This window comes from Lynx rufus, unplaced genomic scaffold (genome assembly GCF_022079265.1).
Source record: "Lynx rufus isolate CCGP_SWC_20201006 ecotype Redwood Valley unplaced genomic scaffold, mLynRuf1.p SCAF_21, whole genome shotgun sequence".
Classification (NCBI taxonomy): domain Eukaryota; kingdom Metazoa; phylum Chordata; class Mammalia; order Carnivora; family Felidae; genus Lynx; species Lynx rufus.
Window position 1 is genome coordinate 5816228 of NW_025814836.1, and position 21100 is coordinate 5837327.

Sequence of the window (21100 nt, forward strand, 5' to 3'; positions counted from 1 at the left end):
TAGCATTCTGGTCTGAAATTATGCTGAGTATGATCTTAATCTTTTTGTATTGTTGCGGGCTGATTTATGTCCCAGTATATGATCTATTCTGGAGAACATTCCATGTGCTTGGGAGAAGAATGTATATTCTGCTGCTTTAGGATGATATGTCTGAATATATCTGTTATGTCCATCCAGCCCAGTGTGTCATTCAAAGCCATTGTTACCTTGTTGATTTCCTGTTTAGATGATCAGTACATTGTTGTAAGTGGGGTATTCAAGTTCCCTACCATTGTGGTATTATTACCAATGAGTTTCTTTATGTTTGTGATTGATTTATATATTTGGGTTCTGTCATTTTGGGGGCATAAATGTTTATAATTACTAGTTCTTCATATAATGCCCTTATTCATCTCGTTGCAGCCTTTATTTTAAAGTCTAGATTGTCTGATATAAGTATGGCTACTTTGGCTTTCTTTTGTCGACCATTAGTATGATGCCCTTATTCATCTCGTTGCAGCCTTTATTTTAAAGTCTAGATTGTCTGATATAAGTATGGCTACTTTGGCTTTCTTTTGTCGACCATTAGTATGATGGATGGTTTTCCATTTCCATATTTTCAATCTGAAGGTGTCCTTAGGTCTAAAATGGATCTCTTGTAAACAGCATATAGATGGATGTTGTTTTCTTCTCCATTTTGTTACCCTATGTATTTTGATTGGAGCATTAATCCATTGATGTTTAGAGTAAGTATTGAAAGATATGAATTTATTGCTATTGTGTTGCCTGTAGAGTGGAGTTTCTGGTAATGTTCTCTGGTCCTTTGTAGTCTTTGCTGCTTTTGTTTTTTTTTTTTTTTGTCTTTTCTCCCCTCAGAGAGTCCCCCTTAAAATCTCTTGCAGGACTGGTTTAGTGGTCACAAAGTCGTTTAATTTTTGTTGGGGAATTTTTTTGGGGGGGGGATTTAACTTTATCTTTTATTTTTTAAAATTTACATCCAAATTACTTAGCATATAGTGCAACAATTGTTTCAGTAGATTCCTTAATATCCCTTACCGATTTAGCCCATCTCCCCTACCACAACCACTCCAGCAACCCTCAGTTTGTTCTCCATATTTATGAGTCTTTTTGTTTTGTCCCCCTCTCTGTTTTTATATTATTTTTGTTTCCCTTCCCTTATGTTCATCTGTTTTGTCTCTTAAAGTCCTCATATGAGTGAAGTCATATGATTTTTGTCTTTCTCTGACTGACTAATTTCACTTAGCATAATACCCTCCAGTTCCATCCACGTAGTTGCAAATGGCAAGATTTCATTCTTTTTGGTGGCTGAGTAATACTCCATTGTATATGTATACCACATTTTCTTTATCCATTCATCCATTGATGGACATTTGGGCTCTTTCCATACTTTGGATATTGTTGATACTACTGCTAAAAACATAGGGGTGCATGTGTCCCTTTGAAACACACACCTTCATTCCTTGGATAAATGCCTAGTAGTGCAATTGCTGGGTCGTAGGGTAGTTCTATTTTTAGTTTTTTGAGGAACATCCATACTGTTTTCCAGAGTGGCTGCACCAGCTTGCATTGTCACCAACAATGCAAAAGAGTTCCCTTTCCCCGCATCCTCACCAACATCTGTTGTTGCCTGAGGTGTTAATGTTAGCCATGCTGACAGGTGTAAGTTGGTATCTCATTGTGGTTTTGATTTGTATTTCCCTGATGATGAGTGATGTGGAGCATTTTTTCATGTGTTGGTTGGCCCTCTGGATGTCTTCTTTGGACAAGTGTCTATTCATGTCTTTTGCCCATTTCTTCACTGGATTATTTGTTTTTTGGGGTGTTGAGTTTAATAAGTTCTTTATAGATTTTGGATACTAACCCTTTATCTGATATGTCATTTGCAAATATCTTCTCCCATTCTGTCGGTCGCCTTTTAGTTTTGCTGATGGATTCCTTTGCTGTGCAGCTTTTTATTTTGATGAGGTCCCAATAGTTCATTTTTGCTTTTGTTCCCCTTGCCTCTGGAGGCATGTTGAGTAAGACGTTGCTGCGGGAAAGATCAGAGAAGTTTTTGCCTGCTTTCTCCTCGAGGATTTTGATGGCTTCCTGTCTTACATTGAGGTCTTTCATCCATTTTGAGTTTATTTTTGTGTATGGTGTAAGAAAGTGGTCCAGGTTCATTCTTCCACATGTCGCTGTCCAGTTTTCCCAGCACCACTTGCTGAAGAGACCATCTTAATTCCATTGGATATTCTTTCCTGCTTTGTCAAAGATTAGTTGGCCATACATTTGTGGGTCCATTTCTGGGTTCTCTGTTATATCCCATTGATTTGAGTGTCTGTTCTTGTGCCAGTACCATACTGTCTTGATGATTACAGCTTTGTAGTATAGCTTGAAGTCTGGGATTGTGATGCCTCCTACTTAGGTTTTTTTGTTTTTTGTTTTTTGTTTTTTTCAAGATCGCTTTGGCTATTCAGGATCTTTTCTGGTTCCATACAAATTTCAGGATTATTTTTTCTAGCTCTGTGAAGAATGCTGGTGTTACTTTGATAGGGATCCCATTGAATATGTAGATTGCTTTGGGTAGTATCGACATTTTAATGATATTTGTTCTTCCTATCCAGGAGCATGGAATCTTTTTCCATTTCTTTGTGTCTTCTTCAATTTCTTTCATCAGCTTTCTATAGTTTTCAGTGTATAGATTTTTCACCTCTTTGGTTAGATTTATTCCTAGGTATTTTATGGTTTTTGGTGCAATTGTAAATGGGATTGATTCCTTGATTTCTCTTTCTGTCGCTTCATTGTTGATGTATAGGAATGCAACCAATTTCTATGCATTGATTTTATATTCTGATGAATTCATGAATCAGTTCTAGCAGTTTTTTCATGGAATCTTTTGGGTTTTCCATATAGAGTATCATGTCATCTGCAAAAAGTGAAAGTTTGACCTCCTCCTGGCCAATTTGGATGCCTTTTATTTCTTTGTGTTGTCTGATTGCAGAGGCTAAGACTTCCAATACTATGTTGAATAACAGTGGTGAGAGTGGACATCCCTGTCTTGTTCCTGACCTTAGGGGGAAAGCTCTCAGTTTTTCCCCATTGAGGATGATATTAGCGGTGGGTCACTCATATATGGCTTTTATCATCTTGAGTTATGCTCCTTCTATCCCTACTTTTTTGAAGGTTTTTACCAAGAAAGAATGCTGTATTTTGTCAAATACTTTCTCTATATCTATTGAGAGGATCATATGATTCTTTTCCTTTCTTTTACTGATGTGATGAATCACGTTAATTGTTTTGCGGATATTGAACCACTCCCGCATCCCAGGTATAAATCCCACTTCATCGTGGTGAATACATCGTGTAATGTATTGTTGGATCCGGTTGGCTAATATCTTGTTGAGGATTTTTGCATCCATGTTCATCAGGGAAATTGGTCTATAGTTCTCCTTTTTAGTGGGGTCTTTGTCTGGTTTTGGAGTCAGGGTAATGCTTCATAGACAGAGTTTGGAAGTTTTCCTTCCATTTCTATTTTTTGAAACAGTTTCAAGAGAATAGGTGTTAACCCTTCTAACCCTAAATGTTTGGTAGAATTCCTCTGGAAAGCCATCTGGCCCTGGACTCTTGTTTTTTTGGCAGATTTTTTATTACTAATTTGACTTCCTAACTGTTTATGGGTATGTTCAAATTTTCTGTTTCTTCCTGTTTCAGTTTACTAGTGTGTATGTTTCTAGGAATTTGTCCATTTCTTTAAGATTGCCCATTTTATTGGCATATAATTCCTCAGGATATTATCTTATGATTGTTTTTATTTCTGTTGCATTGGTTGTGATCTCTCCTCTTTCATTATTGATTTTACTTATTTGGGTCCTTTCCTTTTTCTTCTTGATCAAACTGGCTAGTGGTTTATCAATTTTGTTAATTCTTTCAAAGAACCAGCTTCTGGTTTCATTGATCTGTTCTACTGTGTTTTTTGGTTTTGATAGCATTAATTTCTGCTCTAATCTTTATTATTTCCTGTCTTCTGCTGGTTTGGGGTTTCATTTGCTGTTCTTTCTCCAGCTACTTAAGGTGTAAGATTAGGTTGTGTACCTGAGATCTTTCTTCCTTCTTTAGGAAAGCCTGGATTGCTATATATTTTCTTCTTATGACCATGTTTGCTGTGTTCCAGAGGTTTTGGGTTGTGGTGTCATCATTTTTCATTGACTTCCATATACTTTTGAATTTCTTGTTTAACTGCTTGTTTAGCCCATTCTTTCTTTAGTAGGATGTTCTTCATTCTGCAAGTATTTGTTACCTTTCCAATTTTTTTCTTGTGGTGGTTGATTTCGAGTTTCATAGCATTGTGGTCTGAAAATATGCACGGTATGATCTCGACCTTTTTGTACTTACTTAGGGCTGATTTGTGTCCCAGTATATGGTCTATTCTGGAGAACATTCCATGTGCACTGGAGAAGAATGTATATTCTACTGCTTTAGGATGAAATGTTCTGAATATATCTGTTAAGTCTATCTGGTCCAATGCGTCATTCAAAGCCATTGTTTCCTTGTTGATTTTTTGATTAGATGATCTGTCCATTGCTGTGAGTGGGGTGTTGAAGTCTCCTGCTATTATGGTATTACTATTGAGTTTCTTTAAGTTTTTGATTAATGGATTTATATATTTGGGTTCTCTCACATTTGGCACAAAAATGTTTACAATTGTTAGGTCTTCTTGGTCTATAGACCCCTTGATTATGATATAACGCCTTTCTGCATCTCTTGATACAGTCTTTATTTTAAAGTCTAGATTGTCTGATATAAGTATGGCTACTCTGGCTTTCTTTTGTTGACCATTAGCATTATAGATGGTTCTCCATCCCCTTATTTTCAATCTGTAGGTGTCTTTAGGTCTAAAGTGGGTCTCTTGTAAACAGCATATAGATGGATCGTGTTTTCTTATCCATTCTGTTACCTATGTCTTAATTGGAGCTTTGAGTCCATTTACGTTTAGAGTGAGTACTGAAAGATATGAATTTATTGCCATTATGTTGCTTGTACAGTTGGAGTTTCTGGTGGTGCTCTCTGGTCCTTTCTAATCTTTTGTTGCTGTATATTTTCATCTTTTCTCCCCTCAGAGAGTCCTCCTTAAAATTTCTGGTTTTAAATTGCTGGTTTTAACCAGCAGGGCTGGTTTAGTGGTCACAAACTCCTTTAATTTTTCTTTGTCTGGGAAACTTTTTCTCTCTCCTTCTATTTTGAATGACAGCCTTCCTGGATAAAGAATTCTTGGCTGCATATTTTTCTGATTCAGCACGCTAAATATTATCCACCACTCCTTTCTGGCCTGCCAAGTTTCTGTGGATAGGTCTGCTGCAAACCTGATATGTCTTCCCTTGTAGGTTAGGGACTTATTTTCCCTCGCTGCTTTCACGATTCTCTCCTTGTCTGAGTATTTTGTGAATTTGACTATGATATTTCTTGTTGATAGTCGGTTTTTGTTGAATCTAATGGGAGTCCTCTGTGCTTCCTGGATTTTGATGTCTGTGTCTTTCCCCAGGTTAGGAAAGTTTTCCACTACGATTTGCTCACATAACCCTTCTACCCCTATTTCTCTTTCTTCCTCCTCTGGGACCCCTATGATTCTCATGTTCCTTTTTAATGAGTCCCTGATTTCTCTAATTCTTAAATCGTGCTCTTTTGTCTTAATCTCCCTCTTTTTTTCTGCTTCATTATTCTCTATAATTTTGTCTTCTATATCGCTGATTCTCTGTTCTGCTTTGTCAATCCTTGCCACTGCTGCATCCATCCGTGATTGTGGCTCAGTTATAGCATTTTTAATTTCATTCTATTTTTACTTCTTTTATCTCTGCAGAAAGGGATTTTAATCTATTTTCGACTCCAGGTAGTATTCTTATTATCATGATTCTAAATTCTGGTTCAGACATCTTGCTTGTGTCTGTGTTGTTTAAATCCCTGGCTGTAGTCTTTGTGCTCTTTCTTTTGGGGTGACTTCCTTCGTTTTGTCATTTTGAAGGGAGAAAAGGAATTAATGAGGTAGAGAAAAAAATTAAAATTAAAATTAAAAATATTAAAATTGAAACTTAAAAACACACACACACACACAAATCCAATAGATGATGCTAGATCCTAGGTGTGTTTTTCTCTGTGTGTTGAAAGTGGTTTGACAGATTATAGAAAAAAAAAGGGAGGGGGGAAAGAATATCGTTTGAGAATTTGAAAAAATAAACACATTACAGTAGACTAAAATGAGGAGATGTGGGTAAAATAGAATTTGAAAAAATATACACAAAAGTAGAGAATATAGTAGAAAAAAAATGAAAGAAAAATATTTTTAATAAAAATTAAATGAAATATGATTTTTTTCTTTTTCTGTATTTAAGAAAAAGAAAAAGAAACAAAAAGAAAAATGATACAAAAAGAAAAGAAAAGAAAAGAAAAGAAAAGAAAAGAAAAGAAAATCGTTTTTAAATTTGAAAAAGTGAATACACTGTAGTAGACTAAAATAAAATGATGGGAGTAAGATAGAATTTGAAAAACTTTACATAAAAGCAAAACATATGGTAATAAAAATTAAATAAAATATTTTTAAAGAAATTTAAAGTAAAAATGAAGTTTTTCTCTTTCTGCATTCAAGAAAAAAATAAATGAGAAAGAAAAAAGAAAAAGAAAGAAAAAAAGGAAATTGTTTGAAAATTTGAAAAGTTGAGTATACTGAAGTAGACTAAAATAAAATGTTGGAAGTAGAATTTGAAAAACTTTACACAAAAATTGTCATGACCGGCGTGACAATCACCGAGGTCAGGGTCCTGAGGGTAGGGGAATGCAAGAAAAAAAGAGAGAAGAGAAAGTTTGAGAACAGGAGGGTCCCTTGGGCTGATGGCCCAAGTGACGGCTTTATTGTTGCTGTACACAATCTTTTATAATAGAAGACTCTTATGGATCAGGTCATTCTAAGAATAAACAGGTTTCACATGATCACTGCCAGCCAAAACATTTAGTTCTGTGTACCTTGTGAACCTTGTGAATGGGTCACAAGACCTGGTTGATAGATTGCTAGCAAAACACAGTTCCCATGTTTGTGTCTATCTGACTCAGGGTAGAAAAAGGGAGGTAGCATTACTGCCAACACCTGCAGACCACAGGCTTCAGGAATTAATTTTCTCAGCCTTGACAAGGCTTTCGTATGCCCTTGAAAGTGGGGGAATGGGAGGGGGAACCACCGGGTTGGCTTGAGTCAACAGGGAACGTTGCTCGACCCGGTCTCAGCCTGGCACCAGGGCCCGGCCTCCCACATGAATGGGAGGGGGAACCACTGGGTTGGCTTGAGTCAACGGGGAACATTGCTTGACCCGGTCTCAGCCTGGCACTGGGGCCTGGCCCCCCACAAAAAATAAAAAATATAGTAATAGAAATTAAAAACATATATTTAATAAAAACTGAAAATAAAAATGAGGTTTTTCTCTTTCTATATTCAAGAAAAAGAAAAGAATTTTAGAAGAGAAAAAGAAAAAAGAGAAAAAAAAATTGAATAGATGAACCTGCTAACAGAAGTAGGACTGAAATTGCTTCGTTTTCCCATAGAGGTCAGTCCATGTAGCTCTTTATAGTTCATAAATTAAGCTGGCAGTGAGGCTTGTGTTCTTGAAGAGCAAAGTTGGCCCATTTGGGCAGGGCTGAGTGTAACTGCTCTGCTCTCTACAAGATGGCCCTGCTAGCCTCCTGGGCTGGATTGTTGCAGTGCTCGTCTGAGGGCATGCACATGCATGGGAGTGGTGAAAATGGCACTACCCAGCCACCCAATCTGTTCTCCTGGATCAGCAATCGCACACCGGTCCTCTGTCTTCAGCTCTCGTCCATTCCCCACTTTTTCACTGTGGCCAGGCCCCAGACAGTACCTCTCTCCCAAGTTTTGTATCAGATACGGCTGTTTTCCCTGGCCCTTACTTTGGAAGGACTGCGGCTTTAACCGGTTTTGCCCCTCTGTGGGAGGGTCTCACCAAGCAATGGCTGAATGAGCAATGGCCGAATGTCTGCTGCACCCAGGAAGGCCCACTGGACCCTGCTGTTGCCGGTGCTCCGAGACAGTGGCCAGGTGGCAGCCCACCCCCAAAAAAGTTCCTGAGACAGTGTAGCATCAGCGTTTCAGGGATTATGGAAAATCGCAACACACATCTGGCACCAGGCTTCACCCTCAATGACTTTGTCCCAGCACCAGCAAATGTGGCTGCCTTCCAGGGTCTGCTGGGACCCGGTGGCTTCAACAGTCTCTACCAAATATCCTTCCAGCAGTGGAACCAATTTTCCCTGTGTGGCCCGAGAACCTCTTGGACTCTACTCTGTTCCTTTCCCACCAAGGCACCGTCAGGTATCCAGCTGCGGAGTTGCAGCCTTTGTTCTCCCCTTGTTTACAGTCTTAATGGAATTTAAACCATCTCCTTTCTCCTTTCTCCCTTTTTAGTTTAGTCCCTGCGACTGTTTCCAATTTTCCATTTTCTCTCCAGCTGTTTTTGGCAAGGGGTGCTTTTCCCATATGCTCCCCCCGCCCCGGTCTCCATCCTCTCTCCACCCACAAAAGGGGATCCCTACCTTCTGCAGCTTCTTGCTCCCCAAGTGCAGCTCTCCATGCCTCGTATCTGCTGAATTCTGTGGTTCAGGTTGTGCAGACTGTTGTGTTAATCTTCCAATCAGTTTTCTAGGTGTGTAGGATGGTTTAGTGTTGGTCTGGCTGTATTTCCTGGATGCAAGACACACAAAGAACTTCCATGCTGTTCTGCCATCTTGGCTCCTCCCCGATCTTGTTCCTTTTTAATGAACAACATGATTATTTGTTGTTCATTAACAAATAATGTTAATCTAGACAATTAAGAATTAGAGAAATTCTTAAATTGTGCTCCTTTTCCTTAGTCCCCTCTTTTTTTTTTTTTTTTTGCTTCTTTATTCTCCATAAGTTTGTCCTCTGTATCACTGATTCACTGTTCTGCCTCATCCATCCTTTCCGCTGTAGCACCTATTCGAGATTGCAGCTAGGTTATAGCATTTTTAATTTCATCTTGACTAGCTTTTACTTCTTTTATCTCTGCAGAAAGGGATTCTAATCTATTTTCAACACCAGCTAGTATTCTTATTATTGTGATCCTAATTTCTGGTTCAGACCTCTTGTTGTATCTGTGTTAATTAAGTCCCTGGCTATCATTTCTTCCTCCTCTTTCTTTTGGGGTGAATTCCTTAATTTCATCATTTTGAAGGAAGAAAAGGAATTAATGAGGTAAAAAAATTAAAATTAAAAAATTAAAAACACACACACACAAATCAAATAAAGGATTTTAGATCCTAGGTGTGTTTTGGTCTGGTTGTTGAAAGGAGCTTGATAGATAGAGAAAAAAAGGGGGAGGGGAGTGTGAAATTTGAAAAAATGGAAACTGGATACAGTGGAATAGAATTAAAGGAAATGATGGAAGTAAATACATTTTGAAAAATTTACAAAAAAATAAAAAATATTGCAAAAATTAATGGAAAATATTTTAATGAAAATTGAAAATAAAAATATTTTTTTCTCTTTCTATATCCAAGAAAAAGAAAAGAAACGAAAAAGAAAAAAAAAAGAAAATTGAATAGATGGACAAGCAAACAGGCTGAAATACAATTGAAATTAGATCGTTTTCCCCTAGAAGTCAAAGAATGAAGCACTTTGTAGTCCATAATCTAAGTAGGTGGAGAGTCATGAAGAGTTCCTGAAGACAAATGCTGGCTCAGTTGGGAGGGGCTTAGTATAATGGCTCCATTGTCCACTAGATGGCGCTGCTTAGTTTATTGCAGTGGATTTTTATGGCGCTTTTAGGTGTGTATGTGCATGTGCGGGAGGGGTGAAAATGGCATCCCCAGCTACCCAGCCTCTAGTATCAGAACTCTTTTCTCTCCTATCAGCAATCATGCATCCATCTTTCTCTCTGTCTTCCATTTACTCCCTGCTTTTACAGTCCATGACCAAACCATCAGGTTACCAGACTGCACCTCCTCCTGAGTTTTATCCCAGATGTGGCTGTGTTTCCAAACCCCTCACTTCTTAGGGATGGCTGCTTTGATCTGCTCAGATCTTCTGGGGCATGTTCTCACTGAGCAGTGGCCAAGTGCTGACTGCACCCAGGAATGTTCACAGGACCGTGCTGTTACCAATGCCCTGTGGCTGGGTACCAGCCTTCTCAGAAAAAGTTCGTGCAATCATGTAACAGCAGCGTTTCAGGGATTATGGAAAATCACAACACACATCTGGCACCAGGCTTCACCCTTAAGGACCTTGTTCCAGCACCAGCAAATATGGTTATTCTCTGGGATCTGCTGGGGCCTTTGCCTGTGGGGTGGCTGCACAGCCTTTACCAAATGTCTTCCCAGCAGTGAAACCGCCTCTCCCTGTGTGGCCTGAGGACTGCCTGGACCTCACTCTGCTCCTGGGGATTTGTCCTTCCTACCAGAGCACGACCAGGTATTAAGCTGTGAAGTTTCAGACTTTGCATATCCCCTGTTTATAGAGTCTTAACGGAATTTAAACCCTCTCCTTTGTCCCTTTTAAGTTCAGTACCTACAGCTGTTTCCACTTTTCCACTTTCTTTTGTGCTGCTTTTTTTGGGGGGGGGCAGTTTTTTTTCCTGTAGCCTCCTCATCTCTGTCCTCTCTCCATAAGCAAAAACACCTCCCTGCCCTCCATGGCTTCTCTCTCCCTCAGTTCACCTCTCTGTGTCACATATCTGCTGAGTTCTGTGGTTCAGGTTGTGCAGATTGTTGTGTTAATCCTCAAATCAGTTTTCTAGGTATGCGGGATGGTTTAGTGTTGATCTGGTTGTATTTCTCAAGATGCAAAAAAAAGAAAACAAGAAAAAAAAACCAAAAAACTTCCATGCTGTTCCGCCATCTTGGCTCCTCCCATACTATATTTTTAAAATAAAATAAGCTAGAGAAAAGAAAGTTATTAAAAATTATAAGAGAAAATACATTTATAGTATTATACTTATTTAAAAATCCATGTATAAGCGGACTCATGTAGTTCAAACGTGTGTTGTTCAAAAGTCAACTATGCATTATTTGGCTTGCTATAAGGTAAAATGATGTTTAGTGTTGCCAGGCAATCAGCAGAGGACTTAGAGTTTTGCAAGCATTTGACAGAGAAAACATTTGTGAGGCAAGTACTTAGCTGTTTTGGAACAATAGATCCTATAGAATCCTCAGGGTCGTTCAACTAGAGGCGTTTTGGCAACTTGGTCTTGAGGTCAACAGTCACCATAGAAGAAATTCCTAATGTCCATCAAGGTTGGGGTGCATTGTTTCCCTTTTCCTCCTCTTGGGTTGTGTCATTTCCATCTGGGGTGAGGTCATCTCCAATGGTGAATTCATGTGCTGGAACAATGATGTCAGAGTAGCTGGTATGCTTGAGGATGGGACAGCTCAGGAAAAAGTAGCTTTCCCAGATGTAGACCCATGAAGAATAGGAGAGGCTGGCAGGTATTAAATTCTGATAGAGGCATGGCTTTGGATGGAACAAGAAGTATGGGCTCTACTGCTAGTTCAGCCAATCTCAGTGAGCTCTGTCAGATCATCAGGGGTGCATCTTGCAAAAAAACTAATGTCTGTGATGGAGCTTTGTGGATACTCATCCATAATGCATATAGATTCTGGGCTCTTTGGTAAGCTAATTATAGGTAAATTTGTAAATGGCAGCTTTACAACAGAGATTTTCCCATTAGAATTACAGAAAGAACATTACAGCATAAACCTGCCAGCTATATGGGTCTCATTTGGTTACATTGGAAGGGCCATTCTGCTTAGGATATCATTTCAGGCATGGTATGAAGAGGGAGTGAGTTACTTAGGCATTATTTTCATTGGCACCATTTAATATAGAGAGACACAAGTTCTGGATCAGAATCCATGCCTAATGTCATGATAGTTCAAACTCCTCTAACAGGGTCTGCCAGCACCTGGTGCTCAGCCATCCTGCAATGCACTAATGCACCTGGGTAATTTTCTTCTAGCACATCTCCTGAGACAGTGCTAGACCTAAGGGGTTTTTCTAGTAACCCTATTACCCAGACTGCACACAATAAGAACAATAGTTACAATAAAGAAGAGCATTTGCATTTGATTAGTGTGTGGGGATGGCTTCCTTCAGGGCAAGCAATATCAATACTGCCCAAAGGCTGAATATAGTTGAATATAGTTTAGAGCAAATGGTCATTTACTTCTTTATCTAAAATGAATTAGGGGCCAGGCCTATGTCTCCTGATAGCAGACACTAGACACTAAAGCTCTTTACAAATGTTATGCATTTTGGGGTCTGTGGAAATTCTGCCTAGTTGCCTCATTTCTGTGGTGACTAGCAGTTTAGAGAAGTATTAAATACTCTGAATTACCAGTCTGTCCCTTTTCTTTCTTCCTGCTTTACAAATTATTTTAAAATGTTTTGAATCTCAAGATGTCAAAAGTTTCAAGTTTCAGTTTTCAATTCTAGATTTAAACTTAAGAATTATTATTGACAAGATCTGTGGTGGACATACTTGGTCAGATTTAGGTGCTCACTTCTTTCTTTGGGATGTCCTAATCAATTTCACTAGGGTTATGGTCAGCTACCAGTAATACAGTGGTATCAGGATCATTGGGGCTGGACCCGAGACCCCCAAAGAATAAAACCAGTGCTTTGCAATGTTGGTATACCACAGCACTGAGCTGTATACAGTCTTCTTCTACAATTATTTTATATTTAATGAGAAACTTGCAAAATTCTTCCAGAACTTTAGGTAGTTTCAACACTAGGCACACAGGCTTTTTATATGGGCCATTAGATCTTATGTCACCATGCACCAGGTTTAAAACTGACAATACCCCATAGGTTCCATGGATGACTTGCAGACAGCAGAAAAGTATACAGCAATACAGCAGCAAAGTATACAGAAGGATTAAAGACCCAGGCTGCACTTGCCTTTGTGAGGAGCCATGACGTCCTGAGCCAGGGTGTTCCAATCACACTGGCTAAGACTCAGGGTCCTGGTGCCACCTGAAAACACCATGGTTAGAGGAGAGTCTGTCTCTCCTGCTTCCAAGGGCACTCCCTAGAACACTCATCTGGTAGTATACTCTTGAGTTTGAGGTTGCTACTCTCATGTACTGAACCTTAACTAACACTGCAGAACTTGTAAAAATCTTAGCCAGTTCACCTGACAGTCAGCAGCTGGATCTGTGCTTATAGTTAGGAAATATACCTGAAACCTAACACCCAGTGGGGGAATTACCTTATTTGGGGCATTAACAAGCAGAAGACATATCTATAGTACCTAAAACTAGGACTGATGAGCAATGCTCCATGCCTGGCTCAGGAGGACTCTGGCTGTTTCAGAACTTGCATCTAAGGATGGGAAGATGCAACAGCACTCTGCATAGGTAGTAAGTTGCAGTGTGAAGTGACAAAAAGGCCAGCAAACAGTGGACCTCCCCCAAATAGGACTTCCCACGTGGAAGAGTCAGTTAGACAGCGATTTGTGTCTGAAGTCCCACTCTACCATCCTATGTGGTGATGCCAATTGCTATGATTTTATCAAATGAACATTTGTTAAGTGGAGCACAGGGTGCTACATGGAGGGTGATTCTGTTATCTGTTAAATAACGGATTACAAGAGAAATTAAAATAGAAACTTTATTGCTCAGAGGACTTGGAGGAGGTACAGAACATACCTGGAGGAACGACCTTGGAAGGTCAAGGTAGGCTGAGGCCTAGAACCTGGGGAACATACCTTCACTAGAGTCTGTGGGTAAAGTTCATTGGAGTTCCCAGACAAGGGCAAATTGGTAAATCCAAATCAAAAGAGTGGGGTTTTGGCAACCTTGATGGGGTCTTACCTATGGGTCATACAAGGGGAAAGCTCTGGAAGGCAGGGTACACTAGTGATCATATGGGCTTTTGGAGTACCTAGGTAGCTCAGTTGGTTGAGTATCTGACTCTTGATTTCAGTTTATGTCATGATTCCATTTTTCATGGGATCAAGTTCCGTACCAGGCTCTGTGCTGACAGTGTGGAGCCTGCTTGACTCTCCCTTTTTGCCCCTTCCCTGCTTGTGCTCTCTCTCTCTCAAAATAAATAAATTTCCAAAACAAAATCTTAAAAGAAGAGCTTTTGATAAAGTCATACCAGGAACTTACATTTACTTGTGATTCTAAGAGCTGTTATCTAGAGCATGCATTAGGGTGATAGTGTCATTTCAAGTCCCTACACCCCTCTTGGCCAAATAAAATGAAATCTGAGGCAGTCAGTACCTTACAGTAGATCCACTTTATATGTGTTATTACTTTCCATGGTTTCAGTTACCTCCAGTCACCTGCTGTCCGGAAGCGGATGATCCTCCTTCTGATATATGGTCAGAATGTTCATAATAGCCTAATGCTACATCACAATGCCTAGGTCATTTTCTTCACTTCATTTCATCACATGGGCATTTTATCATCTCATATCATCATCAGAAGTAGTGTGAGTAGACTACAGTAAGATATTTTGAGACCATATTTATGTAACTTTTATTTAGTCTATTGTCATAATTTATCTATTTTATTATTAATTATTGTTGTTAACCTCTTACTGTGCCTAATTTATAAACTAAACTTTATCATAGGTAGTTAAGTGTAGGAAACATACCATCTATAGGGTTCTGTAGTATCTGAGGTTTCATCTGCTGGGGTTGTTGGAACATATCCCCCCACAGCTGGGGGGGACTACTGTACCATGGACTATCTTAACTAAACTTTCCACAAGATAAAGCAACAGTAACAACTAATATAAAAATAAAATACTCATTCTGTACAATATAAAATTTGCCTAAATGTAGTGATAAATTCAATTTCAAAAGTGCATTAATATTTTAACAGTTATATTTCAAAGAATGTCTTGCTTTCTTATATACATTTCCTGTGTCTTTTCTCAGTCTCTCAACCATTTTGAGGGGAAGAGATGAAAAACTGGTAGACAGCTATAGTCAGAATTTCTTAATTCAGACATTTTATACTTGCAGTAGAACTCAAGGAAAAGGGGGACAAAAGGAAAAGCAGTTAACTTTGCTGAAATTGATGATCCAGGTTCAAATAGACTGACAGATAAGACGTTTGTTTCAAGAGATGATGTTACATAAGACCATAGAGAAACAAGGTGAGCAGAGCAACACTACACTACATGATTCTGAATTTGTTGCTTTGCCTTTGCTATAAGATCCAGTAGATATATTATGTAACAACATTTATAAGGAATCAGAATCTTGACGATTTCCTCATGGTCTTATTCTACTCTTTAGCTCATTGCTTGGAAAAACATACTGGAAACACACAAACTATATTATAGGCCTTGTAGACTGTAGATAAAAAAGACATGGAATTGTATTAGGTTAGAAGCATTGCAGAAATACTTGGCACAGATGTACTGTATCTTTGTCCTGGGTTTGTAAATGCCTCAGAAGCATCACATGTATTTGTGGGAAGTTAAGTGCACACTTTCAATTTCATTAGATCTCCACTTGTTCATATATACTTATCCTTAAAACCCTTAAATTTGACTTTTGGTATACTTAGTAAAAATACATTTTTTTCTTTGTGATTAAAAACGATTACAGTTTCTCTTTAAAAATTTTTTTCAATGTTTATTTTTGCAAGAGAGAGAGACAGAGCATGAGCAGGTGAGGGGCAGAGAGAGAGGGAGACACAGAATCCAAAGCAGGCTCCAGGTTCTGAGCCATCAGCACAGAGCCTGATGCAGGGCTCAAACTCATGAACCATGAGATCATGACCTAAGCTGAAGTTGGACACTTAACCAACTGAGCCACCCAGGAGCCCCTACAGTTTCTTTTTTAAAAAACAAAGTCTTGAACATAAAAATATATAAAAACAACCAACTTCACCAGCTGTCCATCAGTAATCCTTGCTGGTGGGCTCACCATTTACAAGGAAGACATAATTCAATGCAACCTGTCACAGAGATTGTCCTACCAGCAAGGACTTGTAAAGTGAAGGATCATTACTAGATTTCTTTTATCAGATTGTTAATCAACTGAAGAGCTTCATCTACCAACTAGTAATTACACATTAAATCAATGAACACAGTTACTGGCTTTAGTGAAGTGTGACCAACTGCCACTATAGCTTGTGGTGATGTCTATATCAGATGCTGACTTTAAGCCTTAAGATGCAGGTGTAGTTAAGAACAGAATAAAACCCTGCTCCTCTTGGCTACTCACTGTGAACAGTGTCCATATGACATTTGACTTGAGTGTTAAGGATTTATCTTGCTGATGTTAAAAACACTAACAACAATTTTACCTCATCCACCAGGTGATGAGTCTCTGAATCCAGGTCTTCAGGAGCAGGCTCCACCTCCTTCACCAGATGAGATGTTATAAGTACCTCCCACAAAAGCTTTTGTCAAATTTTTATTTTGGGATGAATGATGAAGTAGAGGGTTCAAGACTGTCTTCTTCCAGAAGCATTCTTGCACTGCTTTGTAACACTTACTTTCTTGTACACTGTCCCAATTTTAATCTTCTGTGTCTTTTTTCCTTCTCCAAACTGTCTTAAATTTTCTTCATTCTTTTCAATGTGTGCATTTAATTATTCTTGCATTTTCTTTTTTAAAATTTATTTAAATTCAAGTTAGCTAATATACAGTGTAGTATTGTTTTCATAAGTAGAACCCAGTGATTCATCATTTACATATAACACCTGGTGTTCATCACATTAAGTGCTCTGCTTAATGCCTATCACCCATTTAGCTCATTCCCCACCCACCACCCCTCCAACAACCCTCAGTTTGTTTTCTGTATTTGAAAGTCTCTTATGGTTTGTCTGCATCTCTGTTTTTATCTTATTTTTTCTTCCCTTCCCCTAGGTTCATCATTTTTTTTCTTAAATTCCATATATGACTAAAACCATTTGTCTTTCTCTGACTGACTTATTTTGCTTAACATAATACACTCTAGTTCTATCCACATGATTGCAAATGATGAGATTTCATTCTTCTTGATCACTGAGTAATATTCCATTGTAAACCACATTTTTGTCCATTCATCAGTCTATGGACATTTGGGTTCTTTTCATAATATGGCTATTGTAGATAGCACTGCTATAAACATTGGAGAACATGTCCCCCTTCAAGTTAGCAGTTTTGTGTCCTGTGGATAAATACCTAGCAGTGCAATTGTTGTGTTGTAAGGTAGTTTTTTTTTTTTTGAAGAACCTCCATACTGCTTTTCAGAGGGGCTGCATCAGTTTGCATTCCCACAAATAGTGCCAAAATATTCCCCTTTCTCCACATCCTTGCCAACATCTGTTGTTTCCTGAGTTGTTCATGTTAGCCATTCTGGCTGGTGTGAGGTGATATCTCGTTGTGGTTTTGATTTGTATTTCTCTGATGATGAGTAATGCTGAGCATCTTTTCATGTGTCTGTTAGCCATCTGGACTTCTTCTTTGGAAAAGTGTCTATTCATGTTTTCTGCCCATTTCTTTACTGGATGATTTATTTTTTGGTGTTGCATTTGATAAGCATTTATAGATTTTGGATACTAACCCTTTATCTGATATGTCACTTGCAAATATCCTCTACCATTCCATTGGTTGCCTTTTTAGTTTTGTTTACTATTTCCTTCAGTGTGCAGAAACTTTTTAGATTAATGACATTACAATAGTTCATTTTTGCTTTTGTTTCCTTAGCCTCCAGTAATGTGTGTAGTAAGAAGTTGCTGTGGCTGAGGTCAAAGAGGTCGCTGCCTATATTCTTCAGTATTTTCATGTTTCCCTGTCTCACATTTTGGCTTTTCATCCATATTTAGTTTATTTTTGTGTATGGTATAAGAAAGTGGTCCAGTTTTATTATTCTGCATGTCACTGTCCAGTTCTCCCAGCACCATTTCCTCAAAAGACTGTCTTTTTTTCATTGGATACTCTTTTCCTGCTTTATCAAAGGCTGGTTGGTCATACACTTGTGGGTCCATTTCTGGGTTCTCTATTATTCTATTCTATTCTATTCTATTCTATTCTATTCTATTCTATTCTCTATGTGTCTGTTTTTGTATCAGTACCATACTGTCTTGATGACTACAACTTTATGATATAGCTAAAAGCCCAAAATTGTGATGCCTCTGTTTTGCTTCCCCCCCCCAATATTACTTTGGCCATTTGGGGTCTTTTGTTTCCATAAACTTTTTCGAATTGCTAGTTCCAACTCTAGGAAAAATGTTGATGTTATGTTAGTAGGGATTACATTGAATGTGTAGATTGCTTTGGGAATTATAGACACTTTAACCATGTTTTCTCTGCCAATCCATGAGCATAGACATGGACTCTTTTTCCATTTCTTTGTGTCTTCTTCAAGTTTTTTCATAAGTGTTCTAGAATTTTCAGCACACAGATAGTTTACCTCTTTGCTTAGGTTTATTCCTAGTTATCTGGTGGCTTTTGGTGCAATTATAAATGGGATTGATTCCTTGATTTATCTTTCTGCTGCTTCATTATTGGTGTATAGAAATGCAACAGATATATTTACTTTGATTTTATTTCCTGTGAATTTGCTTAATTCATGTATCAGTTCTAGCAATTTTTGGTGTAGTATTTGGGTTTTCCACATACAGTATTATGTCATCTGTGAAGAGTTAAAGTTTAACTTCTTCCTTGCCAATTTGTATGCCATTTATTTCCTTCTGTTGTGTGATTGCTGAGGCTAGTACTTCTAGTATTATGTTGAACAAGAGTGGTGACAGTGGATATGGCTGTCATGTTCCTGACCTTAGGAAGAAAGCTCTCAGGTTTTCTCCCATTGAAGATAATATTAGCTGTGGGCCTTTCACATATGATTTTTATGATATTGAGGTATGTTTCTTTTATTCCTATTTTCTTGAGTGTTTCTATCATGAAAAATGCTGTATTTTTCAAATGTTTTTTCCACACCTACTGATGGGATCATATGATTCTTATCTTTTCTTTATTAATGTGGTGTATCACATTGATTGATTTGCCAATTTTGCACCATCCCAGAGGCCCAGGAATAAATCCCACTTGATTGTGGTTAACAATTATCTTAAAGTACTGTTGAATTCAATTTACTAGTATCTAGTTGGGAATTTTTGAATCCAGGGTCATCAACGATATTGGCCTCTAATTCTCCTTTTCAGTCGAGTCTTTGTCTGGTTGTAGAATCAATGAAATTCTTGCCTCACAGATGAGGTTGGAAGTTTTCTTTCAATTTCTATTTTTTGGAACAGCTTCAAAAGAAAATGTATTATCTCTTCTTCAAATTTTTGGTAGAATTCCCCTGGGAAGTCATCTGGGCCTGGACTTTGGTTTGATGGGAGATTTTTGATTAGTGATTCAATTTCTTTACTGGTTATGAGTCTGTTCAAATTTTCTATTTCTTCTTGTTTCAGTTTTGGTAGTTTATATCTCTAGGTATTTATCCATTTATTCCAGATTGTCCATTTTTTGGCATACAATTGCTCATAATATCCTCTTATAATTATTGTATTTATGTGGTGCTGGTTGTGATCTCTCCTTTTTTATTAATGATTGTATTTTGGGGGAGTTCTTTCCTTTTTTTGAGAAGTCTGGCTAGGAGTTTGTCAATTTTGTTAATTATTTCAAAGAAACAGCTCTTAGTTTTGTTGAATTTTTTTTTAATTTGATATCATTTATTTCTACTCAAATCTTTGTTATTTACCTTCTTCTGTTGGTTTTGGGCTTTATTCCCTGTTCTTTCTCCAGCTTCTTTAGGTATAAAGTTAGGTTGTGTGCTTGGTACTTTTCTTTTTTCTTGAGTTAGGCCTGAATTGCTATATGTATGTGTGTGTGTGTGTGTGTGTGTGTGTGTATATATATATATATATTCCTCTTTTGACCACCTTTGTTGTATTCCAAAAATTGTGGACTGCAGTGTTTTCATTTTCATTTGCTTCCATGTAATTTTTAGTTTCTTCTTTAATTTCCTGGTTAAGCCATTCAATCTTTAGTAGGATATTCTTTAATCTTCATGTATGGGTGGTCTTTCCCAATTTTTTTCTTGTGGTTGACTTCAAGTTTCATAGCATTGTGGTCTGAAAATATGTATGGTATGATTTCAATCTTTTTGTACTTGTTGAGGGCTGATTTGTCACTCAGTATGTGATCTATTCTGGAGAATGTTCCATGTGAACTTAAAAAGAATGTTTATTCTGCTGTTAGGTTGAAATGTTCTGAATATATCTATTAAGTCCATCTGGTCCAGTGTGTCATTGAAAGCCATTGTTTCCTAGTTGATCTGCTGCTTATATGATCTGTCCATTGCTGTAAGTTGGGGTGTTAAAGTGCCCTACTATTGTCACATAATTATCAATGAGTGTCTCTATGTTTATTATTTTTTTAATGTTTATTTATTTTGAGAGAGAGAACACACCCATGCATGCATGCTTTGTGCATGCATGGGAGTGGTGGAAGGGCAGAGAGAGAGGGCGAGAGAAAACCCAAGGCCCAATGTGGGGCTCAGACTCACAAGTCACAAGATCATGACCTTAGTTGAAATCAAGAGTCAGACACTTAGACAACTGAGCCACCCAAGAACCTCTGTTATTAATTGATTTATATATTTGGATTCTTCTAATTTGGGTCCATAAATATTTACAATTCTTAGCACTTCTTTTTGGGTAGACCTCTTTATTATGATATAGTGCCTTTCTTCATCTCTTGTTACAGTCTTTGATTTAAAATCTAGTTTGTCTGACATAATTATGGCTACACAAACTTTCTTTTGACCTCCATTAGCATGATAAATGTCTCTCCACTCCATCACTTTCAATCTGAAGGTGACTTTGGGGCAAAAAGAGTCTCTTGTAACCTTCATATTGACAAGGCTTTTTTTTTTTCATCCATTTTGACACCCTGTGTCTTTTGATTGGAACACTTAGTCCATTTAACATTCATAGTAATTACTGATAGATATCTACGGTATTACATGTAAAGTCGCTCTTCCTGTAGATTGTCTGTTCCTTTCTAGTCTTTTTTGGTTTTGGCCTCTCTTCCCTGATCAAAGTGTCTCGTTTTATAATTCTTTCACAGCTGGCTTAGTTTTCATGAACT